Source organism: Gymnoscopelus braueri, assembly GCF_963280865.1.
Source record: "Gymnoscopelus braueri genome assembly, chromosome: 18".
NCBI classification, from domain to species: domain Eukaryota; kingdom Metazoa; phylum Chordata; class Actinopteri; order Myctophiformes; family Myctophidae; genus Gymnoscopelus; species Gymnoscopelus braueri.
Window position 1 is genome coordinate 14303952 of NC_137618.1, and position 14525 is coordinate 14318476.

The 14525-nt window shown below is 40.4% G+C and overlaps 1 protein-coding gene across 3 annotated transcripts in view; it reads right to left on the bottom strand.

The window, feature by feature from the left end:
- The window catches only part of adarb1b (adenosine deaminase RNA specific B1b), a 190627-nt gene that overhangs the window by 61691 nt on the left and 114411 nt on the right, over positions 1 to 14525 (bottom strand). For 2 of the 3 annotated variants that reach the window (XM_080412741.1, XM_080412739.1), the window contains exon 4: positions 4062 to 4110. The gene's annotated coding sequence lies outside the window, so the exon portion shown is untranslated. The remainder of the gene's footprint in view (positions 1 to 4061; positions 4111 to 14525) is intronic. The other variant, XM_080412740.1, reaches the window with a different exon arrangement.

The following is a 14525-nucleotide window of genomic DNA, read 5'->3' on the forward strand; positions in this document are numbered from 1 at the left end:
ATTAAAGGTAGGGTAAGTGATTTGCGTTGGTTAAAATAATTGTTAAATAGCTCTATATTCTGATAGTACTCATTGCTATAGAGTGTTTGTTCAGTATTAGGAGTCTCCTTGTCTCTCCACCTCTTTATTAAACAGAAAATGCATTTTCGTTTCAGTTTCAGTTTCATTTCCAATTTTATCCAACCAGGACAGAGAACTCATTCAGGATACAGATTAAACAAGTGAAATTGGAAGTGATGACACTAAGAAATGAGCAGACAAAATTGGAACTGGAACACTATACAAATTAAGCTTAAAAATGGGTACTTTCTCCTGATTGGCTGAGATTTTGACACCTACCGAAAAATGTATTTTCTGTTTATTAAAGAGCTGGAGAGACAGGGAGACATCTGTTACTGAAAAAACACTCTATAGCAATGATTACTATCAGAATATAGTATTTTAACCTTTTAACAAAATACTTTTTGTTTTACCCCAAAAATATCACTTACCCTAACCACTGAAGACTTGGTGTCAAGCAAAAAATAGCCAATCTACAAACTCACAATGCATCCCATCAAACTTCCCATCAATCGAATAAATCAATTACTTTGATTAACTTTCAACCCTACTTAACTGTAGTGCAAAAAATGACACAGAAGACGGGGGGACAAGTCTCACTCCAGAAGAGTGTGATGTGGGGAGATACCGAGAGAATGATCTGCAGACATGATGATTAGTCAGTAGTGCGTCTCAGCACATTACCCACTGCCTTTTATGTAAAGAGGCCAATCAGGTTGATTCCCTTAAATTTCAGCAACACTTAAATCCAGAGTGTTACAAAAGCGTAAATGAACACTGAGGATTTTGCTCTCTCTCACTCTCTGTGTTTGTGTGTGTGTGTGTGTGCAGTCCAAATAAACTTGGACAGTCTTGCCAGGAGAGTTCGAGTCTTGCTTAGTGTCAGTGAACATGGTTGGCATGCATCGTCACATGTCTGTACAATAGAGCAGATACTGTCGCAACATGGCAGGCACTGAAACCGTTTAGTGTGGATAACAATAAATAAAGAAAAAAAAGGTCAAATTAAAAGAGAAAAAAGTCACAGTGAAAATAGGTGTGAACATTTGCAAAATAGCAGTACCTAAAGCTATTTTTATCTACAGTGAATGTTTGTCTGTTTGACTTCAACTCCAGTAACAAAGGCGTAACATTTCGGTACTTACAGTACAATCAAGTATCACGATTTGAGGCTTTATCTCATTTGATAACCAATATTCAACAAAGACGACAAAACAAGACAACAAATGAAACGATGAGAGAGAAAAACGTGTGCATTAACAGTCCATTCAAACTAGATGACACTGTAACAATGTCTATACACTTCCTTTCCACAGAACACTAAGGCTTAATAGCAGAAGCATATAAAAGACATTGAGGCTTAATAGGATATACATAGCAATTTCTTGGGGTAAGCTAGAATAGTGAGAGGGAGGGGAAGGGTGGAATGAACTAGTAAATACTATTCTATGCAAATGACTGCTGACTGCATTTTAAATGAAGGAAGTCATAGTGAACGCAAAAAATTTGCTGATGTAAATGCAGACAAAAGTACAGCAATGACCAGAAAGTATTTCTTCTAAACTTAACCATTCAATATGCCAATAGAAAATGAAACCAACAAATCTTGATTTTAGCCATTATGAAAAATTATCTATATGTTATATCTATATCACAAAAACAATGTTATGTATTAACAGGTTTACTTTTCTTAGTTTTTTGCTTTAAGCACCCCGAATGGTTTCTAAAGGATTATGCTTTTTATAGGAAATGTTTCCTACAGAAAGCTGGAACAGCTCAGTCAAATAACTACATTCCATATTGTTTGTTTTCATTACCAACTTGTTACTTAAAAGGGAAAGACAGCATCTCCATGACATCACAGATCCACCACTCTCCTCCACTGTCAATAACTGCACACTAAGAAAAACACATTTTTTTGGTAAAAGCTACACAGTAAAGTCCTCAGTGTTCATTTAACTCAGTGAGCGTGTACAGCACATGTTTCATTCGACACTCTCAGAGTTAAATGACCACTGGATGTTAGTGTGCATAACCTCAGCAACGCAACAACACGCACTCTCGTCTGTCAGACGGGTTACCTTTGCGCTCGGAGCGTTTCTTGCGTCTCCTCTTGAACCTGCGTCGGATGAGACAGTAGTAGGAGCCCAGGCTATGAGCACCGTTGCTGAGGAGAGCCATGGTTCCGGTAAACGACACGGCGATATATAACTCTCTAGAGAGAGAGACTGTACAAAAACTAACGCCTGGAGTTACTCGCTTATCTTCTCAGCGTAGGAACGCGGGACCGACTCGCCTTGCCTCGTCAATTAACTCTTCAATCACCGACAAAATGACAGGAAAAAAAACCTGACCAGTGGATCTGGAGTAAAACCTAGTGATGATATTCAGTGTTGAAGCAGCTCAACTCCAACACACCTGCGCAGCGTTCCAATATCTCTCCCCTTACTCCTTCCCCTCCTGCCCCCAGATTCTCTTTCACCCTCTCTCCCTTCTCTCCCTCCGCCCCCCTCCTATGCTGGTTCCCTCTCTCCACCCTATCGGCAGCCAGAGGAGGGGAGAGAGACGGGAGGAGGAGGGGACTACTTGGTAGTTGCAGTGGGAGTAGAGCGCCTCCTGCTCTCAGGAGGTATATATGGTGCTGATTCTACCCCTCGTTATTCAATCTCCTTCTTTTACTTCTTGCATCACATTATGTCTGCCTGTCTTTGTGTCTGTCTGCCCTTCAGTTTAACCCATTAAGACCTGGAACGCATCTGTGTCACTTTTTGATTTGAGCTAAAAAAGCATTATTTTACCCTTTGGCTATTCAAAAATATCAGATCTACAAGCTCATAGCGCGGCACCGAGTGCCGCGCTATGAGCTTGTAGATCTGCTATTTTTGAAAAATTGTGAAAATGTGTGCAAATCTTTTAATATATATATTCTTTTAAAGCAAAGATTAACTTGTAGATCTGCTATTTTTGAGAGAAAATGTGTGAAAATCTTTTAATATTTATTGTTTTAAAGCGAACATTTTAACTAAAATCTTTGCTTCTGGGGGTCCCTGGAACAAGATGGGGGTCCGCTACCAAACCCATATCATTTTGGGGGTCCTTCACATGAAAAGGTTTGAGCACCACTGATATAGAAACATAAGATTTTTTCAGAATACTGTTGGGAATTAGTAGACATTTGTAGAAATGGCTTCAGGTCTTAATGGGTTAACTAAGGTTATATGGGAACGTACTACCTCTGAGCTTTGAATCCACCCAGGGTGCAGAGTAGAGCCCTGCATTGGAATTATTAGGATCTAAGACAACAGTTCCGTGCTGGGCTAAAGTATGATGAGATCCGCTCTCATGATTTTTTTATGAAGACACACACAAGCCTGAGTTATACGTGATTGCGGTGCGAGATACCAGTGCGCAACTAAGGAGGAAGTATAAATCAGGAGTAACACTAAATGGATTGCAGCTCCAACACATGCACACTTGCAAACGTGCGAGCATGCACAAACGCACGCGCCCGCGCACACGCACCCACACACACACACACACACCTTGAGACATGCTTATGTAAAGCAGAGTAGAGAAAAAAATAAAAACATATTTTTCCTGTAATTTTTTACATCTCAGCTTGTCCCTGTTTAACTTTCAGCTTCTTAGTTTCTTTGTTTGTATTCTCTCAGGCATACCTGTACAGGAACTTAGATGCAGTACATTCACAACCAAGAGAGAGACAACAATGCTCTACTTCCCTCTAGTGGCCATCTCATCTAATTACACATTTTCCATCAAGCGTAATGAACCCTCTCAAACATGATTTTTTTTTAGGCAACAGGGCACTCTCTACATCTTTGTAGAGAGAGCAAGAGAGGGAAACAGAGCTAGGGAAAGAGTGAGGGACAAGACCAAGACACACACACACACACACACACACACACACACACACACACACACACACGCACACACGCGCACATGTGTGCAAAGACATTACATTAAGAGAATCAACCACTCACCTACTTTGCCTTTGCTGTTGGATCAGGAGAGGTGACGGACCTCAGCAACCTGAAGGAGAGAAATACAATATGATTAGCTAAGTACACAATACAATTAGCATAGGAGATGCCAAAGAGGTTTTGGTTTAAAACGCTAATAATGAACACCTGAGTAAATACCCCCAAAAAGTAAAGATACGCTGAGACTGAACGACTGCTCTGTTAAGTTATTAATCCAGTAAATGTTTCTTCATCAGGGAACGCGCTGGGCTGGACTGTTCCCAGACGCATGAATAGCATTCAAAAAAGGGAGGCATGCACGCTATTGTTCAAAACAGTGACCCAAATAATCATTGAACTGTGAATGAACTGTCCATTTAGTCTAGGTCATGCCATACTATTGATATTTCCAACTATTGTCTCGAGGCAGATTCAAAATACCAAATCCATCGTATTTACCCAGCGTGCTGTCATGTAACAGGAATGCAATAACGACATACAAACAGGCATGGCATTTTTCCAATATGGCGTGCAGTTGTTAGGACAAGAAGGATGAACCTATTGGAATTTGCTGATGCCCTAATTAGGGTTGATTGATTTACAGCTGTACCTCGGGCTGTTTTTCCTCTCCATCTCTCTCTGTCACTTTTTGATTCCTCTTCCCTCCCTCCTCTCTGTGTTGCTTTCTCTCTCTCTCTCTCTCTCTCTTTGTCTGGCCTTCAGTTCTTCTCACCTCTTGTTTATTACTCTTTTATTTTGGACATTGTTTTAACAGGCAGTTAAACTAACACTTTCAGAAAGGAAAAGTAAATCCGCGAAGCTCCAAGAGCTCATTTTGTGTACTGTACTGTAGGCCAACAAAAAAATGAAATCTTCACCTTCATACCATGTGGTTCATTCAACCTCAATGAATCAAAGAGCAGGAAGAAGCATCATGTGAGGAAAAAAACACTGGCTGAAAATAACAACCGTAAAAAGTCTGCTGTAAAAGTGTACCGGCGCGTGTAAAGACACTTATAACTACGAGGAAAAGGATGGAGGACCCGGCTTGGCTCCAGCCAAAGCCATAAAGCTGCAAAGCCACTCTAGGAGAGAGCCAAGAATATAGAGAGAATAGGATAAGACAAGAGCAGGGAGAAGAGATACAGTCAAGAAAACAGAGAGAGAGAGAGAGAGAGAGAGAGAGAGAGAGAGAGAGAGAGAGAGAGAGAAGCTGTTGGAACGGCAGGATAGAGATGAAAAGAATGAGAGAAAATCAAAGTTAGAAAGAGAGCTGAAGTGGGATAAGATCAGGAAAGGTTGTGTGTGTGTGTGTGTGTGTGTGTGTGTGTGTGTGTGTGTGTGTGTGTGTGTGTGTGTGTGTGTGTGTGTGTGTGTGTGTGTGTGTGTGTGTGAAAGGGAAAGTTCAGACTAGTACAGTACTAACTTAAAGGGATACTTCACTTTCGGGCCGGGGACACATTTAAAAAAAATATTAAAAAGAAATGAAAAAAGTTATGGAAAATTCATGGCCCCCTCACGACACGCAGTGTCCTACTAATGTGTGAGGGGGCCATGAATTTTCCATAACTTTTTTCATTTATTTTTAATATTTTTTTTAAATGTGTCCCCGGCCCGAAAGTGAAGTATCCCTTTAACCATTTAATCCCTTTAAACTTCGTTGTACAATAAATAGCAAAAATAGCTGATCTGCAAGCTCACAACGTGTCGCAATGCGTTGTTTTGAACACCTATAATGATACGTCCCAGGTGCATCCATGTGATGTTTTTTTCGAAATAGTACAAAAGTAAAATTTTGAGGTATTTCAACTTTACTGGAGTATTTCCAATTTTCAATACCGTTACTTCTACTCCACTACATCTCAGAGGCAAATATTGTACTTTTACTCCACTACTATTATTTGAAAACTTTAGTTACTTTGCCGATATAAATCATTATATTGTAAAACATAAATAAACCTAAAAAAAGAAGTCTTCTATTTTATACATAGGCTGTTTGAAAATAGCAGATCTACAAGCTCACATGTGAGCTTGTAGATCTGCTATTTTCAAACATTTGAGTACTTTTACTTTTGGTACTTTAAGTATATTTTGATGCCAATACTTTAGTACTTTTACTCAAGTAAATTTTTTTTTTTTTACATGTAACAAGAGTATTTTTATATTGTGGTATTGCTACTTTTACTTAAGTAAAAATATCCGAGTACTTCTTCCACCACCACCACTGCTGTGGACCATCTGTCTGCAGGTCTTACCCGACAGATCCCTCTTCTCTGTCTGTGGGTTACATCTGCCTGGCTACCTGACCCATCATTTCTGCTCTTAAAGACCTGGGACGCATCTGTGTCATTTTTAGATTTGAGCTAAAAAGCATTATTTTACACTTTGGCTATTCAAAAATAGCAGATCTACAAGCTCGTAGCGCGGCACCGAGTGCCGCGCTACGAGCTTGTAGATCTGCTATTTTTGCAAAATTATGAAAATGTGTGTAAATCTTTGAATACATATTGTTTTAAAGCGAACATTTGTAACTAAAATCTTTGCTTCTGGGGGGTCCCTGGAACAAAACATTTTGAGATGGGGGTCCGTGGCCAAATACTTACCCCCAATAATTTTGGGGGTCCTTGACATGAAAAAGTTTGAGCACCACTGATATAGAAACATACGTTTTTTTCAAAAAACTGTTAGGATTTAGAAGACATTTTGTAGAGTCGGAACCTCAGGCCTTAATGGGTTAAATTTAAACTGCCGCGTAGAAGGAACAATCAGTTCATTGTAGCGGAAAAGGATGAGAGCTGTAACGATGAATAGGGCTGTCTGTCACCATTGCAAATTTAAAGGTAGGGTAAGTGATATTTTTGGGTTAAAACAAAAAGTATTTTGTTAAAAGGTTAAAGCACTATATTCTGATAGTAATCCTTGCTATAGAGTGTTTGTTCAGTAACAGATGTCTCTCCGTCTCTCCAGCTCTTTAATAAACAGAAAATACATTTTTCGGTAGGTGTCAAAATCTCAGCCAATCAGGAGAAAGTACCCATTTGTAAGCTTCATTTTTTATAGTGTTCCAGTTCCAATTTTGCCTGCTCATTTCTTAGTGTCATCACTTCCAATTTCACTTGTTTAATCTTTATCCTGATTGAGTTCTCTATCCTGATTGGATTAAAATTGGAAATGAAACTGAAACGAAAATGCATTTTCTGTTTAATAAAGAGGTGGAGAGACAAGAAGACTCCTTTTACTGAACAAACACTCTATAGCAATGAGTACTATCAGAATATAGAGCTATTTAACACTTATTTTAACCAAAGAAAATCACTTACCCTACCTTTAAGTCGACGATTAATTGTCACTCAAATAATAGCGATTAGCGATTTAATTGTGTGTATGGCCATTGAACATTGGAACATATGAAGGCTTTTAGGCTTCGTAATCAAAAATTGCACCGGGCATATATGACCAATAACTGAAATATACAAAGAAAGTATTGACATATAAAAATAAAAAAAACTGAAATAGCTGATCTACAAGCTTACAACACGTCACAAAGTGACGCGTTGTAAGATTGTAGATCTGCCATTTCTGGGGTTTTTTATATTTGAAAATGTGTGAATCTTTCAACATGGAAACGATTATGACGATTGTGCAAAAATAATTGTGATTAGACGGTTATGTAATAATTGTGACAGGCCTAACGATGGAGAGGACAAAAAAGAGAGGGAGAGAGGCAGAACGAGAGAGAGAGAGAGAGAGAGAGAGAGAGAGAGAGAGAGAGAGAGAGAGAGAGAATTCAGGTCAATTAGACACAAACGTGTTGAAATGAACGCAGAGGGAAAAGCTCCTGAAGAGAGACTGGGGATTTCTTCAAGAGAGACAGAAGCATCCTTAGAAAAAAAGAAATGAAGACAAAGACAAGAGAGAAAGAATGTCAAGAGGATGTAGGGGGCTAAAAAAACAAAACAGAAGAGAAAGAAGAAACGGAAGAGAAAGAAGAGAAAGAAGCATCCTTAGAAAAATAAATGAAGAAAAAGACCCGGGACAAAGAATGGAAGAGGATGTGGGGGCTAAAGAAAACCCCCAAAAAAAAACAGAAGAGACGGCGAGCTCGTCTATGTATACTCCAGGCAGCAATCCCTTCATGCTACTGTGTACCGGCCAATCATAACTATCCCACCGGCCAAATCCCACCACAGTTGTCTTGGGATATTTGATCGGTGAGTTCCTATGATTAGGAAGAAGAATTACGGAGGGGAATTAACTGGAACTGTGAGCCCTGATAAGGGACACGGGAGAGACGGCTCTGGGGTGGTGGGATGCGATCCCAGTTCCAACCGGAGGAAAAGGTTTTAGCTCTTCTACAGACACGGGTCACCCACTTACATTACATTAATAACATCCCTGGGCGTCCCCTCCTGCCTGCGTAAACCTAGAGGGCTTGATGGGGAAAGAGGAAAGAGGCCGCGGTTAAGCATGCCTAAAGCTTTTCCAGACTCCGTAAAGAGGCTGAACTTCCAGTGGCCTGTTCGTGCGGTTTAACAGAGGGAAAGAACCACCGACAAAAACAACCTCTTAAAACAGCCAAACGGCACGCCAAGCCAAGCTCACTGTGGTCAGCTTCTTCTATTGCCCAAAGCAGTGGGATCTTAGATCCACTCGCAGACGACTGTAAAACAACAGCACTGTTAAATATGTTTTTTTTTAGTGAGAATGGTTTGGGGTGTGTAACATCTAGCTTGCACTGCCGGGCGCACACAATTATGGATCAATTGAAACTAATTGTCTGAAATCGACTGCAATTTCCTGGGAATTCGAATTGGAATCATTCAGAGACTTTCTATTTCAGCCGCATATGGGGGGCTGTCGTTACGGCAAAGTCATTGGCCAATGGGGTTTACAGATTAGGGAATCATATAAGCTTATGCTGAAAATACCGAACCACCCAGCGAGAGAGATATACATAGAAAGGGGCTGGTAGCCACCGCCACCAGTAGAGGGATAACGTCCACCACAAAGAAGGGCAGAATTCAAATACTGCAGCATCACAACAGTGATGCTCTTTGACTTTCATTGATTTCGGTAGGCTAAATCGGGAATTAACTCTTTAACCCATTGAGACCTGAAGCCGATTCTACATGTCTCCTAAATCTCAACAGTTTTCTGAAAAACGTATGTTTCTATATCAGTGGTGCTCCATCTTTTTCATGTCAAGGACCCCCAAAATTATATGTATTTGGCTGCGGACCCCCATCAAAATATCTTGTTCCAGGGACCCCCCAGAAGCAAAGATTTGAGTTAAAAATGTTCGCTTTAAAAATATATATATTCAAAGATTTGCACACATTTTCACGATTTTTCAAAAATAGCAGATCTACAAGCTCGTAGCGCGGCACTCGGTGCCGCGCTATGAGCTTGTAGATCTGCTATTTTTGAATAGCCCAAAGTGTAAAATAATGCTTTTTAGCTCAAATCAAAAAATGACACAGTTCCAGGTCTTAATGGGTTAAGAGTGTCATTTCTTTTATTTCGTTGGGCTACCGAGTGCCGCGCCATGAGCTTGTAGATCTGCTATTTTTGAAAAATCATGAAAAGTTGTGCAAATATTTGATTTTTTTTCCTTTTTTTTCCCGCAGACATTTGTAACTCAAATCTTTGCTTCTGGGGGTTTACAAATGTTCGCTTTAAAAAATATATAATCCCAAGATTTTGCCACGATTTTTTTTTTTTTTTCAAAAATAGCAGATCTTACAAGCTCATAGCGCGGCACTCGGTTAGCATTAGCATTAGCATTTCAAACGGTAACTAATGGCCACAGCTCTTCATGCAAGCTGCATATTATTACCCTGCAGCAGACAGGTACACATTGCTGTTCCTAACAATGCCAACTAGATATGTTTCTGCTTTCTGAAAAGACAGTACAGTAATATTACAGAAAATGGTGACTGAATTTGAATAAAAGTCAGTCAAGTCCAATTCTACACCCGTTAAATAAAACGAATGTCCCACTGCAAAACAAAAGGCAAAAGGTAAAATCTGTTTCAGTTACTTTTGCGTGCATTGTTCAGCTTTATTTCTTAAGATAGGAGAATGCAAAGAGAACGTGATTCAAGGGCAGAGAGAGGAGAGACATTGTGGGACAAGAAGACAGGGAGTCGGATCTGAACTCGGGTCCCTGCGGCCCATAAGGTACAAATGGAACCAAATGAACCCGTATGGAACCAAATGGACCCTTACCGGGTTCATCTGGTTCCATTTGTACACTCTCACAGTTACACACCCGTAAGGGTAGGCCTGTCACAATTAATACATAATCGTCTAATCGCAATTATTTGAGATAATCAGATTTTTTTGGCATAATCGTCATTATCGTTTCCATGTTGAACATCCATGTTCTCAAATACTTAAAAAAAAAGCAGAAATAGCAAGCTTACAACGTCACTTTGTGACAAGTTGTAAGCTTGTAGATCAGCTATTTCCCCCATTCTTACTCTTTTATTTTTTAGAATAAAATTATATCTTCGTTTATTTCAGTTCTTTGTCATGTCTGCCCTGTGCAACTTTTGATTACGAAGCCTAAAAGGCAAACAGAAATGACTTTTTTGTTCATATTTTCCAATGTTCAATGCCAAGAACACAATTAAAATCGTTAATCGCAATTATTTGTGTGACAATTAATCGTCAACTTAACCCATTAAGACCTGGAACGCATCTGTGTCACTTTTTCATTTGAGCTAAAAAGCATTATTTTACACTTTGGCTATTCAAAAATAGCAGATCTACAAGCTCGCCGCGCTACGAGCTTGTAGATCTGCTATTTTTGAAAAATCGTGAAAATGTGTGTAAATCTTTGAATATATATCGTTTAAAGCGAACATTTGTAACTCAAGTCTTTGCTTCTGGGAGGTCCCTGGAACAAAATATTTTGAGATGGGGGTCCGCGGCCAAATACATATCATTTTGGGGGTCCTTGACATGAAAAAGTTTGAGCACCACTGATATAGAAACATATTTTTTTTTCAGAATACTGTTGGGATTTATAGAAGAATCGGCTTCAGATCTTAATGGGTTAAATGTGTAATGGTGGCAGCTCTACTGTACGTAAGGGGCCATTTGGAACCCCCTCAAGGAACCATGAGGGTCGCTGGACCACACTTTGAGACCCACTGGTGTGTTTCCAGTGAGCCAACATGCACAATATCAGCACGCTGACTCTGTTTGACCAGAACGGAACAGAGGCTGAAGGCTTCATTAGTATCATTGGTAACACCTATGAAGGAAGTATGGAAGCGGCCCAATTTATGTCCAATATGGCTGCTGTGCATATATAGAGCCTATTGCTGAGCCAATTGGCTGAGCCATCAGGCACTCCAACAGAAGTACATTTCACTCACTCCCCATACTGTGAGAGACAAAGGTTTAACATGTCAAATGTGAGCATGTCGAGGAGAGAAGCAAAACCCCAAAATATGAGAAATGTTCCGGCCAAGAGGCGAGAGACTTCTCATTGCCTTGTGAGGAAGTACCATTCCTAAGACGCACTCACTGAACCACATCATCCCTCATGCACACAACTAGCAGGTTTTGGCACGAGAGTGACATTAGTGAAACAGAGAGAAAAACAGTGTGTTAAAGGAAATAATGTATCATTAGTGCATGTAGGATGCGTGTGCGAGAGTGAGAGTGAGAGTGTGTGTGTGTGTGTGTGTGTGCGCGCGTGTGTGTGCGTGCGTGCGTGCACTTGTGCATGTGTGTGTGCGTGGAGTCAGGGAGAGGGATCATTATCTTGTTCATTTTGCCAGAGTGCTGGGAAACAGCTCTCTTATAGCAGTGGTGATGTGGAGATTCCACAGTCCAACAGATGATGATGACCCCTGGTCAGCCAGGCTTCACACTGGAGGAAGGGATGAGTAGGATGGAAGGATGGAGACAGAGAGACAGACAGACAGACAGACAGACGAGAGGAGAAGTGCGTGACCTGTTTAAGCAATGTGACTCAGTTGAATCTCGGCACCCAAGACTTCGTCCAGCAATTAGGCCAATGGCAACTTTGGGCTGATTGCATTCGCACGAGTGTGCGCATATTACACGCACGCTCACACACACACGCGTGCACACACACATAAATACATTAAAGCATGCTACTGCTAGCAAGTGTCCTGATAAGCCCCCTCGAGCAGCTGGCCAGCCGTTGGCCAGTTGGGAAAAAGCCAGAGGCTGCTTAAATAATTGGATCCACCCAAACGCACTGCGACACACACACACACACACACACACACACACACACACACACACACACACACACACACACACACACACACACACACACACACACACACACACACACACACACACACACACACACACACACACACACACACACACACACACACACACACACACACACCTGAAAAGTATTAATGACAGCATAAGCCAAGGGAGAGAAGAACTGGGATGCATTATTTTCCTCTCAGGTACCTGTGAATTTCTGTGTTTTTGTTATGCACACAGCTGTGCAGTAGAGGGCAGCATTGTTGCAAGTAAGTGACTACATCTGTGCCTTTGATTTAAATGTAAAGTTAGTGTGTGTGTGTGTGTGTGTGTGTGTGTGTGTGTGTGTGTGTGTGTGTGTGTGTGTGTGTGTGTGTGTGTGTGTGTGTGTGTGTGTGTGTGTGTGTGGGATGGTTGTGGGATGGATGTGGGATGGATGTGGGATGGATGTGGCCGGCTCAATTCACGGTTGCCCTTGGAAGCGAGGTATTTAAAGGAACACTTTGCAGATTTTCTGCCTTATATAATTGGCCCTCAGTAACGTATTGCGAGCAGAATCCACATATTTGGAGATGATGAAAAAAGGTGATTAACTGATTTAATTTGGTGTTAAAAAATAAGACATCAAATAAAATAAATAAATAAAATTGACTACAATATCGATGTGTGTAGAATTTCCAGAATTTGAAATCTGCAGAATAGTATCCATAGTTTTCTAAATTAACTTTGAATTAAGTTCCATTTAATTTCACTGTTCACTGACATGAAAAAAAAAACAAGTAATTAATTGCTTTGGCTTTGGTAAAACTGAGTCATATTTCTGATCTACATTGGAATGGAATAGTTGTGTCGTGTGTGCAGCAAAGCTTTCACTCTGTTTGTGGTGTATAAGAGGCGGAGAGGCCAACAACATGACACACATATACACACATTTAATGTTCTACCTTACTGTAGCTGAAAGCACCAAGTTACATTTTGTTCTGAAAGCCTTGTTCACCTCTTTGCCTCAGTGCAAATCATTAAATATATATAATTCACTGGGCTCAATGGGCTGTAAATATCGTGTGATTTTCTACAAGATTCTAGAGTTCTAAATTTTTTCGGGAGTGCAAGCCCGTTCACTGTGTGGCAGACTGTTTTTCCATGAATAAATCCTACAGTAGATTCCAAGCGGTCTGGATGGAGGCTGTGTGTCTTAGGTTTTGGCCACATTCATATTTTAACCCATTAAGATCTGTGTCACTTTTTGATTTGAGCTTAAAAAAAAAAAAAAGCATTATTTTACACTTTGGCTATTCAAAAATAGCAGATATACAAGCTCGTAGCACGGCACCGAGTGCCGCGCTACGAGCTTGTAGATCTGCTATTTTTGAAAAATCGAGGAAATATGTGCAAATTAATATATATTTATATTATTTTAAAGCCAACATTTTTAACTCAAATCTTTGCTTCTGGGGGTCCCTGGAACAGAATATTTTGAGATGGGGGGGTCCGTGGCCAAATACATATCATTTTGGGAGTCCCTTGACATGACAAAGTTTGAGCACCACTGATAGAGAAACATACGTTTTTTTTCCAGAAAACCGTTAGGATTTACAAGACATTTTGCAGAAATCGGATTCGGAACCTATCAGGCCTCAATGGGTTAAAGGTACTGATACACAGTGTGATATAAAGCACACTCTCTCAGGTAATGTTTGAAATTCACACGTAATCCCCCCCCCCTCTCCTATTTTCTTCCTAATTTAACTCATGTGTACCGTGTCCCCTTTCACTGCTATAGCCTGTACTGCTGTCCTAGGGTGGGTGTGTGCAGGCCAGTGGTTCAAACCAGTGTGCTGAGGCCTTGGGATTTTGTGACAACCACACATTATTACTGCAAATATAGTATACAAACTATACAAGAATGAGAATTATTATTTTTAATTCCCAACAGAGGTAAATAACAAAAAAAATATATATATATATATATAAATTATTATTATTGGTCCTGGGCCGCTGGCGTAGTGGGCCAGGCACCTCAGCTAAATGTAGCCTGACAGCGCGTCGCGGGTTCGAGTCCCGATCCCGACGGCATTTGCTGCATGTCACTCCCCATTTCCTGTCTGCCTACTGTCCTAGGGATGGCCAAATGGAGACATTTTATTAACCGGTTACCGCTAGGCCTTACCGATTAATTAATCGATAACCGTTAAGGAAAGATTTGTGTGTGTTTTTTTTTCT